The following is a 12,993-nucleotide window of genomic DNA, read 5'->3' as shown; positions in this document are numbered from 1 at the left end:
GGAGCTGGGCACATTTGTAGAAAATAGTGCCATTACGATGAAAACCTGCTTTTCGGAGCACCCCTTCCATCACGAAGTTGAAGAGGTTGCATGAGAGTGGATCGCCTTGTCTGAAACCTCGAACGGTACTGAATGGCGCGGAGAGGTTATTTCCTACCTTGACGGAGCTGGTTGAGTTGCTTAACGTCATTCTGCAAAGCCGTATGAGCTTCGCTGGTATACCGAACTCAGACATGGTGGCGGGCTATCGAACGCAGCTTTATAGTCGACAAAGAGATGATGGGTGTTGGCTTGCTTTTCATGGATCTTTTCCAGGATTTGGCGTAGTGTGAAAATCTGGTCGATGGTGGACTTACCACGTCTGAAGCCACACTGATAAGGCCCGATCAGTGTGTTGGCAAACGGCTTAAGTCTTTCACATATTACGCTAGACAGGACTTTGTAAGCGATGATTAGAAGACTGATGCCCCGGTAGTTAGTGCAGATCGTCGGGTCACCCTTCTTCAGTACAGGACAAAGAACACTGAGATTCCAATCGTCGGGCATGCTTTCTGCTAGCCATATTTTGCAGATGAGCTGATGCATGCTCCGTATCAGCACATCGCCGCCAGTCTTGAACAACTCAGCGGGCAAGCCGTCAGCGAAATCCGCTTTGTTATTCTTGAGCCGCTGTATGCCAACTCTGACTTCGTCATGACTGGGTGGTGGAACGTCCAAATTATTGTCGATTGGCGGTATCGGGTCATCTTCTACTGGGGCGGAATTGTGTGCGTCATCGCCAGCAAGTAAATTGCAGAAGTGTTCCCTCCATATGCCCAGTGTGGACTGTGTACGATGAAACCTCAACATTTGGATCAGTTTTGGCATTTTTTGTTTCTTTTATTTTTGAATATTAATTTTTCTTCTTTATGAAAGTATGACTCATTGTATACCATATAAATCTTCCAAATTTATATAAAAATTAGAAACATTCGAGAAACTTTCCATCACAGTTCAACAATTTAATTAAAATTTCTAGAACAAATTTTTGGTATGCATATAAAGTGCAAACTTGAAGCTGCTAAAACATTTCGTTGATTTAACAATTTTTTATAGCTAACGGTATTATGCACATTTGTCCATATAAAAAAATAATTTATATCTACATGCAATAACGGTAAATATTAAGTGTGCCGAATATAACTTTTTATTTGTATTCCCGCGGACATCAGTCTTTATTACAACACCCAGCTTAACCGAGCTGAAAATATTGCATTTTAAACTTAATAAAATCACAGTTGAAAAACTTACATACCTATGTAGGTATGTATGTATGTACATATATCTGCATATGTATGTGCATAAGTATTTATTCGAAATCGTATTTTGTGTAATTTATATGTCCATTGCTGTATATGCTTTCAAAAAACGAAAAATGTGTGTGGGCTGTGTGTGAGTGGTGGCAGCCGAGGTGCAAACTTATTTTTTTAGGTACACAATTTCCGCCTAGTGGAATTCATTTTATGTTTGAAAAAAAAAAAAAAAAAAAAAATTAAATAAAAAAAAAGTAAAAAATGGGGTTTAAAAAATTTGTTTTTACTGTCGGCATTCACGCATTGTGGCCTTAAATTATTTAATCATATAAAATACGAAATTTAATTATTGATTTCGTTAGTGTCACTGAGATTTTTAAATGAATTTTTTCGAACAATTGTCGCTTTGTTTGCAATGTGCAAAAATCTACATAACTACACACAAATGCGCATACATACATAATTACTAAATTCATATTTAATCAGTTGCTTAGATAAGCAAACATTTTAGCTCGTTTATTCAATGGTTTTTTGGTGTTTTTTTTTTTGTTTGGTGTAACACTATGCGACAAAATCAAGGTTTTTGTTGCATAGCACGGTTTTGGCAATAGGCGCTGGTAGAGGGGGTGAAAAAAAGGTAAAGAGTGTATCGAAAGCGTGAAAATTTGCTTTCGATTTTTTTTTTTGGTTTGTTTTTCTTTTTTGTTTTTTTTCTCTTTTTTGGATTTTTTTTTTTTTTTTTCTAAGTTTTTTTGTTCGGAGGAATCTAAGTTTTCACCCTTTTGCATATTCTTATGGTAAATCGGCATTAGAAACTCTGTGGTCTGAACACTTTTGTTATGCAATGTATTTAGCAGTTCTATGGAAAAAACAGTGGTTAACGTTTTGGTGGAATATTTTAACCCTCTAATTCCAAAATAGATGGCTCTTTTTTATGGGAAAGGGCAAAAATTACTCAAAATTGATAGGTCTAACGGTTAAAAATGCATCAGAAAAATATGTATCTCTTAAAAATAGTTATCCTTAATACACAAAAGCTCACAATTGAATTTACAACACCAGAAATAAGTCACAACAGCAAATGTGTACATATATACAAGGTGGTGCAAAATTAATCACCCTATCGGTGGATTCACCAAAGTTCAAAATTCAACTTACAGCACTAGAAATAAGTAAAAACAGAAAATATGTGCAAATATACAAGGTGGCGCAAAATTAATCACCCTGTCGGAAAATTCACCAAAGTTAGAAATTCAACTTGCAGCACCAAAAACAGAAAATATGTACAAAGATGCAAGGTGGCGCAAAATTAATCACCCTATCGGCAGATTCACCAAAGTTCAAAATTCAACTTACAGCACCAGAAACAAGCAAAAACAGAAAATATGTACAAATATAAAAGGTGGCGCAAAATTAATCACCCTATCGAAAAATTCATCAAAGTTCAGCATTCAACTTATAATACCAGAAATTAGTAAGAACAGAAAATGTGGGCATATAGACAAGGCCAATGGACCTCCTTATAAACCCAACCCTAGCAGCCATAGCTTAGATATTTGTTGTAATTGAGTTTTAACTATAAGTGCAATTTCATAATAAAACAAAAATCATTCAATAGAGTATTTCCCAACTCAGTGGAAAGTTGCTGAAATCATCCTTATACAAAAGCCAGGGAAGACCCCGAGCGCGGTCTCCAATTACAGGCTAATAAGTCTATGGCCTCTAAACTCTTCGAAAAGCTGCTTTTAAAAAGGATAAAATCAATAATTGCGCAAAGGAATCTCATTCCAGCCCACCAATTTGGTTTTCGTAGCAATACTGTACAGCGGTATTTTTAGATAATATATAATATAACGCAAGCCTTCGATAAAGTCTGGCATGAAGGCCTGCTATACAAGCTTAAGCAGGGTTTATCGCACAACTGTTATATGCTCATAAAATCATACTTGCAAAATAGACATTTTCTTGTTAAAGTAAACAACGAAACCACTAACCTTCACGCAATTAGAGCAGATGTACCACAAGGAAGTGTTCTACGCCCCGTCTTGTACACTTTGTTCACGGCAGACCTGCCACTATCAAAGAACGCATATACTGTTACGCATGCAGATTATACTGTCGTCATGGCCAGGAGTACTCTTGCCTCAATTGCTTCTGAGTACCTATAAGAAAACCGACTGGATGAAAAAATGGCCCATAAAAGCTAACGAAGCAAATCGGCGCAGATAAAATCCACACTTCGAAACGACTCATGTCCTTCCGAATCTCTTAACAGCGTTCCAATACCTCAAACAGATAATGCCAAATATTTAGGTATTCTATTAGATTGGCGTCTTACTTGGCGATCGCATATATTTTTAAAGCGAAGGCAACGTGGACTGAAATTGTGAACACTACACTGGTTAATCGGCTACAATTCAGCACTTACACTAGGCAATAAGGTGCTGATGTACAAATCTAATCGGAAACCGATATGGACGTATGGAGTTCAATTATGGGACTCAGCTGCAAAATAAAATCTAGAAATTATGCAAAGATTTCAGTCAACGGTGCTCCGCATGTGTGCCAATGCGCCATGGCTTGTACGCGATATTGTACCGTGACCTAAAAGTTACGACAGTTTTCGAAGAAATAAACAACCTCAGCCAGAAATACAACAACCGACTTGCCACTCATCCAAATAACAGAGCAAATAACCTTTCCAAGATAAACTACTCTTCAAGATTAAAAAAATGTCAATCTAACGATTTAATGCAAATGAATTGCATTTGTAATTTGCCATGATTCTCAAACATACAGTATCCCCTGCATCGCCGCGTTTGGATCGCAACTTTGGACAGCTCTACAGACTGATTGAAATATTTTTCACTCGTTCGTATTGTCATTTTTCTTTTTTTGAAAAGTTTGCTCCCACGACGAAAACCCATTATTGCCGATTTGACTAGCTTAACCTTCATGATGAATTTTTCACAGTAAACCTCTAGATTATTTACTATAATTTTTTGAAGTAGATTTGTTTCATCCGCCAAAATGACTAGATGATCGGCATAGAGAAGCAACCTCATATTCAAATCCTCAACTTTGAAATCATCACCCAAGTCTTCATGCAAGCCATTTAAATATAACGCAAAGAGTAAAGGAGACATCAGACACCCCTGCTTTATCCCGGAGAACGCTTCAAAATCATCTGACTAAACTTCTCCTGTCTATATCTTGTCTCTCGAAATACCTGTCCAATGAAGTTAACAAATTTGGAAGATATCCCCATGAAGTGCTACAACAAATAGCAAATCTCTTCAAACATCAAAGCTCAAGTTTCAATTATAACTACCAGAAATAAGTCAAAACGGAAAATGTGCACTTTAACAAACATACATTGAAACCAACTTTTTCAATACACACTAACGAACTTAACTCTTACACATTTTCCGTTTTGCCCATTTTTGTTTTTTTTTTTTGTTGTGTGTTGTACAGTGTAATTTTCTCTCTTCTAGTGGGTAGTATTCTTTTTAACATTGTTGCTGTGTTTTAGCATTTCTATTTTTGTACATACTATTGCTTTGCAACTTTTTAATGTTGACTGATGTTCTGTCTTTTCCGTTATGCGCTTTGCTTTGTTTATTCTTTGATAGTCACTTTTTTTTAATTTGATATTCTCCCTTGACAATGGAAGCAACAGCGGCGGCGGCGGCAGCGACAGCGTCAGATATTCGTAATAGTTACTTGTGTATGCTAGTGCGGCAACAGTGACGAGGTGGCCGAGAGGTTAAGGCGTTGGACTGCTAATCCAATGTGCTCTGCACGCGTGGGTTCGAATCCCATCCTCGTCGCAAAGAATTTTTTTTCTTCCGTGCATAAGCAGTTCATTATTGGAGTATTTTTATTTCTTCGATTTTATTCAATAAATTATTTAAGTCGAAGGCTAAACTGATTAGCAACTGTTAACTCACACATATTTTAAAGCAGTAAATAAACAATAATGTTTTAAATAAATAATAATTTTTTTTTAATAAATAATAATATAATTTATAAATAATCTTAATAAATAATCCTTTTTTAGTAAATAATCCTTTTTTTTTAATAAATAATACTAATTTTTTTAATAAATTATAATTTTTTTTAATAAATAATTTTTTTTTAATTTTTAAATAAATAATAATTATTTTTTAATAAATAATAATAACTTTTTTATAATATAACTTTTAATAAATACTAATTTTGTTAATAAATAATTTGTTTTAATAAATAACATTTTTTTTTAATAAATACTACTTTTTCTATTTTTTTATAAATAATAATGTTTTTTAATAAATAATAATAATTTTGCTTTAATAAATAATAATGTTTTATTTTAATAAATATTTTTTTCTTTTAATAAATCATTTTTTTAATAAGTACTAATTTTTTTTGATAAATAATATTTTTTTTTAATTTTTAAATAAATAAAATAACTCTTTTTTAATAAATAATAATAGTTTTTTTAATAAACAATACATTTTTTTTATTTATTAATAAATATAATAATCATTTTTTTTAATAAATTATTTTTGTAATAAATAATATTTTTTTTAATAAATAATAATTGTTTTTTTAATATTTTAATAAAAAATAAACACTTTGTTATAAATAATAATCTTTTTTTTAATAAACAATTTTTTTTTATAAGTATTTTTTTTTTAATAAATAATATTTTTTTATTTTAATAAATCATTTTTTTAATAAATACAATAGTACTATTTTTTTAATAAATAATCATTGTTTTTAATAAATACATTTTTTTTAAATAAATAATACTTTTTTTTAATAAATAATAAATTTCCTCTTTTAATAAATAATACTTTTTTTTAATATTTTTACTTATTGGTATACATTTGTATGCAATTTGTGACATGCGTTTTGATATTATCTCACAAATGGAAGGTCTCACAGTTCAAGCCGACTCCCAATTTCAGATATTTTTTATGAGGAACTTTATTACGGCAGAAATACACTGGTGCCAGCTAGAAATCCCGAGCGCTAATAGATCCTGCAGCATTTGGTCCTGCCAACGAAGATGTGGCCTGTCTCGTCTGTCATCAAAAGGGGGAGTGCTTTACCGAGGTTTATTTGGATCTTTCAGTGAGGTGTGTTTTTTTTACATGGTGGATTCCAAACCCGACGCAAATCCCTTAATGCTTAGAGGCTCGCTGCACACATTAATTCACTGCGGACGACTGCCTGTAGCTTATGTACGGAATGCGACGCGGAGGCGGTGTGTGTACGTGAAACGAGAAAGCAACAAAGATCGTTTGTGGTATTTGCCATGTTAAATGTAATCGCGCACTTTGCTTTGTATATTAGTTTCCTGGACCCCAGGGGGTCCAAAAAATTCAAAATTAAAAAAAAAAACTTCCTTTCCCTTTAATGTTTCATGCCTATAGTGGGCTTCGAACACGCATTCTATCGATTGTGAGCTGCGCACAAACCCATTTAGCTGCGGCGACAGAGCTGATAAACATTCAATCGTAGCAATGCAGAATTGAAAATCCACAATGGCGGCTGTACTGAAGCGAGTACGCAAATATGCTTGTTTCTTTCTTTCTAGTAATAGTGAAAATCATTAGGTTAGGAATAATGCATTTATTTTTAGGGCCACTGATTACGAATCTGCAATTCGACTTTTAAATTGAAAATGGCGTATGCAAAACGTCGCACGATTTTGTTATCATTGTTATTTTTTTCCTTTTCTTTATTTTGTGAATTTAATGCATTAGTTTTCGACGCTGGTGACTTTGAATCTGAAGTCTGATTTACCAAATTTAAATTGAAAATGCCCCTTTTAAAAATTCAAATCGGCGGACGATTTTTGTTTTTTTTTAATTCACCGAATTGGTTTAAAACTTGTTGTGTCAAGATTTTCAAGGTCGCTGATTACGAATTTGAAATTAAATTTTCATAATTCTTCAAACTGGCGGATCCAATGGAATATCTGACGAACTTTTTAAAACTAACCTAACATTACAATTTGGTTCACAAAAGTTGCCTAATTAGAGATTTTCCACGCAAAGCTATCGCAGAGATCATCTAAAACTACGTCGAGGGAACATTACTCCTACAATTATTTATTTAAATAAAAAAAAATTAATTAAATTAAAAAAAGTAGAAATAATAAAATTAAATGAGTAATAATAATAAAAAAAAACTTAAAAAATTGTGACTATGAAGTGACATAATATTAGCTGCGCAACTAAGTTCTCGCTGTTTTTTCGATGAAAATACAACTTTGTTCTGAAAAAATGGTTACAAGTGAATCAGTAAAAGTATTGCCCATCGGTAGCTACTTTTTTCCCCATCTTTCTGGTAGATCTCGTATACCGTCGCGGTAAAACTGTGCATCTTTTGAGGCTATCCACGGATAAAGCCATTTTTTGATGTCTTCATATGAATGGAACTGCTGGTCAGCTAGACCATGTGCCATCCATCGGAACAGGTGATAATCGGAAGGCGCAATATCTGGAGAATATGGAGGGTGGGATAGGATTTCCCATTTCAGTGTTTCTAGGTAGGTGTTAACAGGTTTGGCAATGTGAGGCCAAGCGTTGTAACTTTTTCATGTCTCTCCGCGTATTGCGGCCGCTTCTCACGCAGTGCTCGGCTCAATCGCATCATTTGAAGTCGATATTGATCCCCAATGATGGTTTCGCTTGGTTTTAACAGTTCATAATAAATAACCCCAACTTGGTCCCACCAAATACATAGCATAACTTTCGCAGCGTGAATATTCGTTCGAGGTGACGACGTAGAAGCATGACCGGACAGTCCCCATGACTTTCTTTGCTTTGAAATGCTGTAATGAATCCATTTTTCATCACCCGTCACGATGCGATGAAGAAAATCCTTCCTTTTTTGCCGCTGGAGCAGTTATTCACACGCGAAAAAACGACGTTTAACATCCCCTAGTTTTAACTCATAAGGAACCCAAGTCCCCTATTTCTGAATCATTCCCAAAGCATGAAATCGCTTGGAAATGGATTGGCGGGCAACTCCGAATACTGAAGCAAGCTCTTCTTGCGTTTGTCATGGATCCTCATTGAGCAATGCCTCCAATTCAGCGCCTTCGAAGGTTTTTGGCCTTCCTTCACGCGGACGGGCGTCAACATTAAAATCACCGTCTTTGAAGCGACGGAACCAATCTCGGCACGTTGTTTCACTTGAAGTAGCATATCCATACACTTTCTCGATGCGCCAATGAAAGAGGAAAGTCAACACTTCCCGCAAATGACGATTATTCGGAACAAAACCAGACATTTTCACAAAACCAAAAGTATATGATCACTAATGTGTCGCAGAAGTGTGTTTACCATATGTCTAAGCTTGGTTTATGATGTTTAGGTTATGTTAGAATTGAGTAGCACACACTGCTGGCAATGAGAACTTAGTTGCGCACCTTATATAAGAGCAGAAATATTGTTGAAATGAATTTGGTTTTATTAAAATTTGGTAGATAATAATTAATTTCATGGCATTTATTTTCTGAATATGATTTTCGGCATATGTCCGCAGCGACTACGAGTTACAGGCCCCATTCGATCAGTGCAATTTTTTAATACTTTTTCCAATAAATCTGTTTGCAGACTCATAACTAGAATAAATCGTGACTGTTTGACTTAAAACCTTAATTCATTATTCCTAATTGCATTCTGTATGAAAGCTTTGATTTCGTCAGTAGTTTACATACTTTTTTTTTATACAAAATTTTGTACAAGTTTTCAATTAAAACAAAAAAAAGAAACAACTTTTTGTTTTTGTAAAAATTGTCCAACTTCTATAATAAAAAAAAAAAATAAATATTTTTAATTTAAAAATTCTAAATTGCAGATACAGGAAGCATCGTTTCTTTATTTTGAACTATCCGACTATTACAATTTTAATTTACATATATTTCTCTATAAAACTTCATTGTCTTTCATCACTCAAATTCATCACTTAAAATATTAAATCACTTAAATAAATAAAAAAAAAGTTATTCAAAAACCAAAATTGGATGATTAATTTCGTGCCACCTTTTCGCATAACTGTGAGCTTTCTTTTTTCAGATAACCACTGTACCTGTTCAAGTACGTAAATTTTTATATAATTTTTTGTAGTTTTTTATTATTATAAAATGGCCTTTTGTGCACTGCTACCTAAAAAAATAATTATTGTGCAGCCGTGTAGCCTGCTCAAACAGAGCCTACAAGAATCATTTTCTGTCACACCAATTTTTTCATGTGCGAGTTGTATGTCTTTTCTGCTGAGGTTGAGGACTGTCTCTACTTTTATACGTTCTGGATCAGTGAGATGTTACTGTTGTAGCATGTAAAAGGGGTGACAATCCTTGACCGGATATAAATTCGGGTCGTTCCTGTAACGTAGAGTGTTTTTGATTGCTGCATGCCCGTTTGGGTTCTCCAGTACTCGATTAAGCTTCGTTGTTCCCACTCACGCAGAAAGGCAGTTTTGATGCTTTTGTTTATTCCGAAAAAAGGTTCACGACCAATGAAGGGAGTGCTTGCAGCCTTTTTTGCTAAAGTGTCCACAATTTCGTTCCGTTCGCTTCTTTACATCAGAGCGAAAATTTCAAGGCCATGCAACGTTTTGGGCATTTTCGTTCCGCGATGGAGAAAAAAGATATAGCGTAGAGGATAAGGAGAGAGAGAGAGCTATACTTTATATTATTTTAGATTCACTTTTGGCTCCTGAGTTTTTCCTTGTGGTTGCTAATTTCTAGTGAGAAATATCACTGCCTACTTCTTGGCGCTTGTTTGTTGGTGCAAACTTGTAGGAAATATTTTTTTGGTGCCTACTTTTTGGCGTTATATTTCCTTGGTGCCTACTGTTTGGGGCGTTTTTTGGTCCCATTTTTTTGGGCGTTTTTTTTTGAGCTTTTTTGTACTTTTTGGCGTTTATTTCCGTTTCCTGGCTAGTGCTTGTGCGTACTATAAAGTGCTATCCATTTCGGCGTCGGATTTATTGGTATTGCTATGCGATAATTTGTGCCGTTGCTGCGGTCCTGGAATCGCTGCGTTTATGCGTGTGATAAACGCTCGGAGTAGTGCGCGTTACTGCCACGGTCTGTGTCCGGCGCTTACCTACGGTAGATACCTATGCGATGAGACTTTCAGCTATTAGTCCGTAGATGTCGCTACGAGTATTTTTAAACCTTCCGAAATGTCTTGTTTCTTTCGTCTGTCATCTGTCATCTGTCAACAATATTCAGTTCATTGTTTGTTACGTTTCATACAACAATGCATTTTTGTCGCTCTTAAAAATGTCGAATTTCGTGCCTTCAAACTACGATTTGCGGACATCGTTGATTTTCTGTTATCAATTGAAGAAAAACGCTTCTCGAGCTCATCGAATGCTTATGGTGGACATGCTCTAAGTGAAGCACAGTGCTTCAGGTGGTTTGAAAAATTCCGAAGTGGTGATTTTAGCGTGAAGAACGAGGACCATGGCCGGCCACCGAAAAAATTTGAGGACGCCGAATTGCAAGCATTGTTGGATGAAGATGATGGTCAAATGCAAGAACTGATGGGAAATCAGTTGGGAGTGACCCAAAAAACCATTTCCAAACGTTTGAAAGACATGGGCATGATTTTAAAGATCGGAAGATGGGTGCCGCATGAACTGACTGAAAGGCAGCAAGAGAACCGAAAAACCACTTGTGAAATGCTGCTCTCCCGGTTCAAAAGGAAGTCGTCTTTTTTTGCATCGAATCGTTACGGGTGATGAAAAATGGATGTATTTCTCTAATCCCAAGCGTAAACGATCTTATAGTCCGCCCGGCCACAAGCCAAAAACAACGGCCAAACCAAATCGCTTCGGCCGCAAGGCAATGCTGTTTGTTTTCTGGGATCAGCGTGGTATGATTTGGTACGAGTTATTAAAACCAGGTGAAACAGTTGACGGTGCACGCTACCAACGACAATTGGCCGATTTGAACGCGCTATACACCGAAAACGCCCAGAATATGCCGATCGGCGTCACAAAGTAATTTTTCTTGATGACAATGCACCGCCACATCGAAAAGGAGCGACCCGGGAATAGGTGGAGACGTACGATTGGGAGCCGCTGGTGCATGCGGCTTACTCACCAGACTTGGTGCCTTCCGATTATCAGTTGTTTGCATCGATGTGCCACGCACTTTCCGAGCAGCGCTTCAATTCTCACGAAGAAGCCAAAAAATGGCTCGATGATTAGTTTGCGGCCAAAGACGGCCAATTTTTTTGGCGCGGCGTCCACAAATCGCCTGAGAGATGGGAAAAATGTGTCGCTAGCGATGTCTATTATTTTGAAGATTAAATTTGTAACCATTTTTAGTTAATAAACATTTTAAATCGAAAAAAAATTCTCATTTCATGGGTATCTACCTACACCGGTCGGCCCTTCCCCGTTTTTTGTAAATTTTGTCTATTTGTATTCTCTGCAAATGTTGCGAATTTATTTAGATATATATTCTTTCTCTCTCTCTCCCTCTTTCTGTGTCTGTGTTGAAAGTTTCACTTCTGTTATGTGTACTACGCTACACGCACTTTTGTTTTTTCTAATATTTTTTTTGCTTTTTAGCCCATTAAGTTTTTTATTTTACTCAATTTTCCAGAATAAAATTTCACTCTTTACGTTATCTTATTACGCAATGTGCTTCTATGTACTTTTTTACATACCATTTCCTATTTGATACACCGCATTGTTATTCTCACTTGTTTTTATTCCCAATTTTTTTAGAATGCCATTTATGCCATTTGAAAATTTCATTGCCACCACCGGCTATTGTTTGTCTACGCTGGTGACAATATTACATTGGCAATTGTGAATTTTTTTCTGTTTTTGCTATTTTAGCTCAATTTTTATCTTCATTTTTTACGCTATATTTTGCTGTTGCGCAAATTTCAGTCTTCTCATCTATTATTCATTGATGTTTGCTTTTATCCGTTATTCATTGTTACGCAGCTGCATACTCAGCAGTGCAAATAGTGGAACATAAAGGAAAATTGTCTATTTTGTTATTTTGCAATACTTTCTCTTGTTTTTTAGATTTTTTTTTGATTGCATAGCTCATTGTTGTTGTGTTAGTGTTTAGCAGCTGGCTTAATTAACAGAACAACAGAGAATAGCACAGAGAACAGCTGCTCTTAGTGCGACAGCGGAGGATTACAGCACGAAACAATCAAATGTAGCGTTCCGGCTTAAGCTCCTGGGAAAAGCCCGGTAAATGCGTAAATTGATTGGAAAATTTGCAGAGGCACTTGAATTGCACAGCTGAGTGCAATGTGGCGCTTATATTGATTGGTGCTGTAAAAAATATTTTTTATAAAATATTCATAGAATTTTTTATTCAATTCTTTAATTTTCCACCTCTGTGTGCATGAAATGCAGCACATAAATATTTTGTGTACATAAATACATATTTTGCATATTAGCTTTTTGTTTGTGTATTCAATTTTTTTTTGTTGTCTTTTTTTCAATTTCATTCACCTTAGCCTAATTGGCTCAGCAAACAATACTCGTACCGGCAAAGATTGCGCATTCAAGTGCACTCCAGCAGTAAACCTGTTTACATTTTTTATACAAAAATCATTCATTTATGCATTCACCTTCTCATTGAGCCAATCAAATTTGCAAATTGTTGCGAAAAACATTTTGTTACACGCCTGAGTGTTTTCTATAAATATTTTTGCTT

General features: G+C 35.3%; 1 protein-coding gene and 1 non-coding gene across 11 annotated transcripts in view; both read left to right on the top strand.

Annotated features, from left to right (window-relative positions):
• The window catches only part of LOC129235964 (serine/arginine repetitive matrix protein 2), a 256,950-nt gene that overhangs the window by 107,394 nt on the left and 136,563 nt on the right, over nucleotides 1-12,993 (top strand). The window lies entirely within an intron of this gene.
• On the top strand, nucleotides 5,041-5,122 carry Trnas-gcu (transfer RNA serine (anticodon GCU)). The gene has a single exon. It is a non-coding gene; the product is annotated as a tRNA-Ser (tRNA).

The sequence above is a fragment of the Anastrepha obliqua genome, chromosome 1 (assembly GCF_027943255.1).
Source record: "Anastrepha obliqua isolate idAnaObli1 chromosome 1, idAnaObli1_1.0, whole genome shotgun sequence".
Lineage (NCBI taxonomy): Eukaryota > Metazoa > Arthropoda > Insecta > Diptera > Tephritidae > Anastrepha > Anastrepha obliqua.
The sequence above is the reverse complement of the archived record's forward strand: the minus strand, read 5'-3'. Positions and strand labels throughout refer to the sequence as shown.